Here is a 6,487-nt window from a genome sequence, read left to right as displayed (position 1 = left end):
GACCCGGCCCCCTACGTTCTTCAGAACAGCGGTGTTAAGATTTTGCCATCTCCTATCCCACTCTCGCCCCCCCCACCCCCTTTACCATCTCCCAGGTTCGTGTCACTGGAAAGTGCTGAACCCTTACTCTGCTTCACAACATCTGGTTGGTCTGACCAACCACTGCCAGTCTCTACCAGCCTCCAATGCATTAGGGTGTGCGCGCAGGGGGGTGTATGTATGTGGGGCAGTGTGTGTGTGCGCAGGGGGGTGTATGTATGTGGGGCAGTGGGTGTGTGTGTGTATGTATGTGGGGCAGAGGGTGTGTGTGTACGTGGGGCAGAGGGTGTGTATATGTGGGGTTGTGTACATGTGGGGCAGTGGGTGTACGTGGGCGGTGGGTGTACATGGGGCAGGGGTATGTGTGTATGTGGGGCAGAGGGTGTGTGTATGTGGGGTTGCGTACATGTGGGCAGTGGGTGTACGTGGGCGGTGGGTGTACGTGGGGCAGGGGTATGTGTGTATGTGGGGCAGAGGGTGTGTGTATGTGGGGTTGCGTACATGTGGGCAATGGGTGTACGTGGGCGGTGGGTGTACGTGGGGCAGGGGTATGTGTGTATTTGGGGCAGAGGGTGTGTGTATGTGGGGTTGCGTACATGTGGGCAGTGGGAGTGCGCACGTGGACGGGGGTGTGTGTGTGCAGAGGGTGTGTGTGTTGGGCAGTGGGGGTGTGTGTATGTAGGTGGGGCAGTGGGTGTTTGCGGGGTGTGTATGTATGTGGGGCAGTGGGCGTGTGTACAGGGGGTGTATGTACGTGGGGCAGTGGGTGTGTGTACAGGGGGTGTGTGTACGTGGGGCAGTGGGTGTGTGTACAGGGGGTGTGTGTACGTGGGGCAGTGGGTGTGTGTACAGTGGGTGTGTGTCCAGGGGGTGTGTGTACGTGGGGCAGTGGGTGTGTGTCCAGGGGGTGTGTGTACGTGGGGCAGTGGGTGTGTGTCCAGGGGGTGTGTGTACGTGGGGCAGTGGGTGTGTGCAGGGGGTGTGTGTACAGTGGGTGTGTGCATGTACGTGGGGCAGTGGGTGTGTGCGCAGGGGCTGTGTGTAAAGGGGGGTGTATGTACGTGGGGCAGTGGGTGTGTGTACAGGGGGTGTATGTACGTGGGGCAGTGGGTGTGTGTACAGGGGGTGTATGTACGTGGGGCAGTGGGTGTGTGTACAGGGGGTGTATGTACAGGGGTGCGTGTACGTGAGGCAGTGGGTGTATGTACAGGGGTGCGTGTACGTGAGGCAGTGGGTGTGTGTACAGGGGGTGTATGTACAGGGGTGCGTGTACGTGAGGCAGTGGGTGTGTGCATGTACGTGGGGCAGTGGGTGTGTGCGCGGGGGATGTATGTACGTGGGGCAGTAGGTGTGTGCAGGGGCTGTGTGTACGTGGGGCAGTGGGTGTGTGCGCGGGGGTGGGTGTGTGTACAGGAGGTGTATATACATGGGGCAGTGGGTGTGCGGGAGGGTGTGTATGTGGGGCAGTGGGTGTGTACACAGGGGGTGTATGTACGTGGGGCAGTGGGTGTGTGTATGTGAGGGGGTGTGTATGTGGGGCAGTGGGTGTGCGTATGTAGGACAATGGGTGTGTGTGAAGGGGGTGGATGTATGTGGGGCAGGGGGTGTATGTACGTGGGGCAATGGGTGTGTGTGAAGGAGGTCTATGTACGTGGGGCAGTGGGTGTGTGTATGTGAGGGGGTGCGTGTATGTGGGGCAGTGGGTGTGTGTATGTGAGGGGGTGCGTGTATGTGGGGCAGTGGGTGTGTGTATGTGAGGGGGTGCGTGTATGTGGGGCAGTGGGTGTGTGCAGGGGGTGTGTATGTGGGGCAGTGGGTGTGTGCGCCTGTATACACCTGCCTCCCTTCCAATCTAGTTTCCTGTATCAGGGGCTCCCGATATGGTCTTCTGTACACTGGGGAGATTGAACATAAACTTAGGGAACGGTTTGCCGAGCATCCCAGCCAGGCCCACAGGGGCTGACCGGACCTCTCAGTCGCCACCCATTTTAATTCCCCTTCCCACTCCCTTTCCGATGTGACCATCCTTGACCTCCTCCATTGCCACAACGAACTACACCGCAAATTGGAAGAACAACACCTCGTCTTCCACCTGGGCAGCCTACACCCCGGAGGACTCAACATTGAATTCTCCAATTTCAAATAACCTCCCTTCCCATCCACTGACTCCCCTCCCCCTCCCCCTCCCCCTCCCCCTCCACTCCTCCCTGCCACCAACTGGATTCATTCCTCCCATTGACCAACCAGGTCATTCCCTCTACCTGTCTTCACCTATCCCCACTTCACACCCCTGCCCCCACCACCTGCTTTATCTGCAGCTCCCCAAACATCCACCCCCCAGTCCTGAAGAAGGGTTACACCCAAAATATCGACTTCTCCATCTCCTGATACTGCCTGCCTTGCTGTGTCCCTCTCCCTCCTGATGCTGCCTGCCTTGCTGTGTCCCTCTCCCTCCTGATACTGCCTGCCTTGCTGTGTCCCTCTCCCTCCTGATACTGCCTGCCTTGCTGTGTCCCTCTCCCTCCTGATACTGCCTGCCTTGCTGTGTTCCCCTCCCTCCTGATCCTGCCTGCCTTGCTGTGTTCCCTCTCCCTCCTGATACTGCCTGCCTTGCTGTGTTCCCCTCCCCCCTGATACTGCCTGCCTTGCTGTGTCCCTCTCCCTCCTGATACTGCCTGCCTTGCTGTGTCCCTCTCCCTCCTGATACTGCCTGCCTTGCTGTGTCCCTCTCCCTCCTGATACTGCCTGCCTTGCTGTGTTCCCCTCCCTCCTGATCCTGCCTGCCTTGCTGTGTTCCCTCTCCATCCTGATACTGCCTGCCTTGCTGTGTTCCCCTCCCTCCTGATACTGCCTGCCTTGCTGTGTCCCCCTCCCTCCTGATACTGCCTGCCTTGCTGTGTTCTCCTCCCCCCTGATACTGCCTGCCTTGCTGTGTCCCTCTCCCTCCTGATACTGCCTGCCTTGCTGTGTTCCCCTCCCCCATGATACTGCCTGCCTTGCTGTGTTCCCCTCCCTCCTGATACTGCCTGCCTTGCTGTGTCCCTCTCCCTCCTGATGCTGCCTGCCTTGCTGTGTCCCTCTCCCTCCTGATGCTGCCTGCCTTGCTGTGTCCCTCTCCCTCCTGATGCTGCCTGCCTTGCTGTGTTACCCCAGCCTCCTGATACTGCCTGCCTTGCTGTGTTCCCTCTCCCTCCTGATACTGCCTGCCTTGCTGTGTCCCTCTCCCTCCTGATGCTGCCTGCCTTGCTGTGTCCCTCTCCCTCCTGATGCTGCCTGCCTTGCTGTGTCCCTCTCCCTCCTGATACTGCCTGCCTTGCTGTGTCCCTCTCCCTCCTGATACTGCCTGCCTTGCTGTGTCCCCCTCCCTCCTGATACTGCCTGCCTTGCTGTGTTCCCCTCCCCCCTGATACTGCCTGCCTTGCTGTGTCCCTCTCCGCCCTGATACTGCCTGCCTTGCTGTGTCCCCCTCCCTCCTGATACTGCCTGCCTTGTTGTGTTTCCCTCCCCCCTGATCCTGCCTGCCTTCCTGTGTTACCCCAGCCTCCTGATCCTGCCTGCCTTCCTGTGTTACCCCAGCCTCCTGATACTGCCTGCCTTGCTGTGTCCCTCTCCCTCCTCATACTGCCTGCCTTGCTGTGTCCCCCTCCCTCCTGATACTGCCTGCCTTGCTGTGTTCCCTCTCCCTCCTGATACTGCCTGCCTTGCTGTGTCTCTCTCCCTCCTGATCCTGCCTGCCTTGCTGTGTCTCTCTCCCTCCTGATCCTGCCTGCCTTGCTGTGTCCCTCTCCCCCTCCTGATACTGCCTGCCTTGCTGTGTTCCCTCTCCCTCATGATACTGCCTGCCTTGCTGTGTTCCCTCTCCCTCCTGATACTGCCTGCCTTGCTGTGTCCCTCTCCCTCCTGATAACAAGGCAGGCAGTGTGTTCTTCCAGCCTCCTGCCTTTGCACTTAGAAAAACTGCAGATGTTGGAATCCAGTCTCCAAACATGTATGTGGGCCGTCTGCATGTGTATGGAGGGTTCATGTGTGTGTGGCGGGACATAGGGACATGCATGCGCTGAACGATTCGACATGGGGAGGTTTGTGCGTGTGGGGGGGGTGGCGTGTGTGGCGATACGTGTGCTAGGGTTGCGTATATGTCGGGCGGCGCATGTAGTGTGTGTGTGTTGGGGCCTAGAGGTTGGGTGTGTGTGGGAAGGTGCGTGTGCATTGGGGGGGTGTGCACAGGGGGCAAGTGCATATGCACAGAGAGGAGGGGTGGGGCTGTGTGCGCGCACAGGGAGGTGGGGTGGGGGCTTTGCGTGTGCGCGGGGAGGGTGCGTGGAGTGATGCGTGTGCGTGGGGAGGGCGCGGTCCTGGGGAGTAGTGGGTCCAGGTGCATGTAGTGGGTGTGTGGGGAGGGTGCATGTACGTGTGGGTGTGAGGGATGAGGGTGCGTGTGCGCGGGACGTGGCGTGGGGTGGTGCATGTGCGTGGGTCTGGTGTGCGTTTGCTGGGAGAGTCCGCACGTGCAGAAGGTGCGTGTGCTAGGATGTGGGGTGGTGCATGGGTGTACGTGCTGGGGCGTTGTGTGCACGCAGGGATAAGGGTACGTGGACACGGTGTGTGTGTTGGGGCATGGGGGTTGCGTGTGCATGGGGAGGGTGTTTGTGGGGGACGGTGCGTGTGTGTGTGTGTGGGGGGGGGGGGGGAAGGGATGGGTGTGCATGGGGCGCTGCGGCATTGGGCAGTGAGTGTGCATGGGACAGGTGTGCACGTGGGGAGGGTGCCTGTGCTGGGGTGGGGGGTTGAGTGTACATGGGGGGTACAGGTACATGTATGTGCAGCTGTGTGCGCGCTGGGACGTCAGGCGGTGCGTGTGCCTGGGGAGTGGGTGCGTGCATGTGTGCCGGTGCCTGTGCGTGGGACTGTGCTGGGGGTGATTGTGTGTGTAAGAGCATGGAGTGGTCCATGTGCGGTCCTGCGTGGGTCTGTGCGCTGGGGCGTTGCATTCACATGGGCAGGGTGCAGGGGGAGTGGGTGCAGTTGCGCAGTGTGTGCACGTGCTGAGGTATGGTGGGGTTGTACGCGCGGAGGGTGCGTGCGCGTGGAGCATGTGCGTGCTGAGTGAGAGTGCATGGGGGTGGTGCGTGTGAGAGGGTGTATGTGCTGGGGCAGTGTGTGGGAGGGTGCATGTGCACGGGGGGGGGGGGTGTGCATGTGAGGGCATGTGTGGGGATGGTGCTGGGGTGGGGATGGTGTGCGTGCGCTGGCAAGTGGGGGTTGTGAGAATGTGGGAAGGGTGCATGGGGCTGTGCGTGCGCTGCAGCGTGGGGCCGTGCATGTGTGCGGGGAGGGTGCATCTGTGTGAGGCTATGTGCGCACTGGGGAGTGGGGGTTATGTGTGCAGGGGGTGGGTGTGGGCGGGGGGGGAGAAGGGTGTGTGTGGGGCAGGTGCGTGCACTGGCAAGTAGGGTTTACGGGTTTTTGGGGCATCGCGTGTGCATGTGGGAAGGGTGTGTGTGTGGGGTGGGGATACGGGTGCATGGAGCAGTGTGTGTGTGTGGGTATAGCGGGTCCATGTGCGTGTAGTGTGCTGGAGTGTGGGGGTTGCGTGTGCGGGGCGAATGTGCTGGGGTGTGGGGTGGTGCGTGGGCGTCCGGAGTGTGCATGTGCGTTGGGTGGTGCGTGTTCGAGGGGAGGGTGCACACGCACAGGGCGTGCATGTGCTAGAACCTGGGGTGGTGTGTGCACCGCAATACATGCGTGTGGGAAGGGTGCCTGTGCGTGCGGCTGTGTGCGCGCTGGGGTGATGCATGTACGTGGGGGGGTGCGTGTGCATGGGGAGCATGCATGTACAGGGCAGTGTGCGCGTGGGGGAGTGGGCAGGTGCGCGGAGTGGGGGTGTGTGCATGGGGAGCGTGCATGTACAGGGCAGTGTGCGCGTGGGGGAGTGGGCAGGTGCGCGGAGTGGGGGCGTGCGCATGGGGAGGGTGCATGTGTATGGGACGGGTGTGCACGTGCAGGGAATGTGTGCGCGCGGGGAGGGTGCATGTGTATGCAGGGAGGGGGAGGGGGAGGGTGCGTGTGCATGGGGCAGTGTGTTTGGTGCATGTGTGCGCTTGGGGCGATGCCTGTGTGTGTGTGCGCGTGCGGCTGGGGGGGGGGGGGGGGGGAGTGCATGAGCTGGGGCATGGGGCACTGTGTGCGCGTGTATATGTGGTGGTGTACGGGGTTGGTGCGTGCACGTGTGCTGGGGAGTGTGCCTGGGGAAGTTGCTTGTGTGGGGTGCAGGTGTGTGACTGTGCACGCTGGGGAGTGGGGGTTGCGTGGGGTAGTGTGTGCATGCCTGGGTGGGGCGGGTTCGTGCACGGGGAGGGTGCGTGGGGGTGGGAGGCTGGTGGTATTACCCCTGGGCCGTGGACCCAAATTCCCCGCCGATGTTCTGGTGCACTGGCTTTGAATCCTG

Source organism: Chiloscyllium punctatum, chromosome 31 (genome assembly GCF_047496795.1).
Source record: "Chiloscyllium punctatum isolate Juve2018m chromosome 31, sChiPun1.3, whole genome shotgun sequence".
Classification (NCBI taxonomy): Eukaryota; Metazoa; Chordata; class Chondrichthyes; order Orectolobiformes; family Hemiscylliidae; genus Chiloscyllium; species Chiloscyllium punctatum.
Note: the sequence above shows the minus strand (reverse complement) of the source record.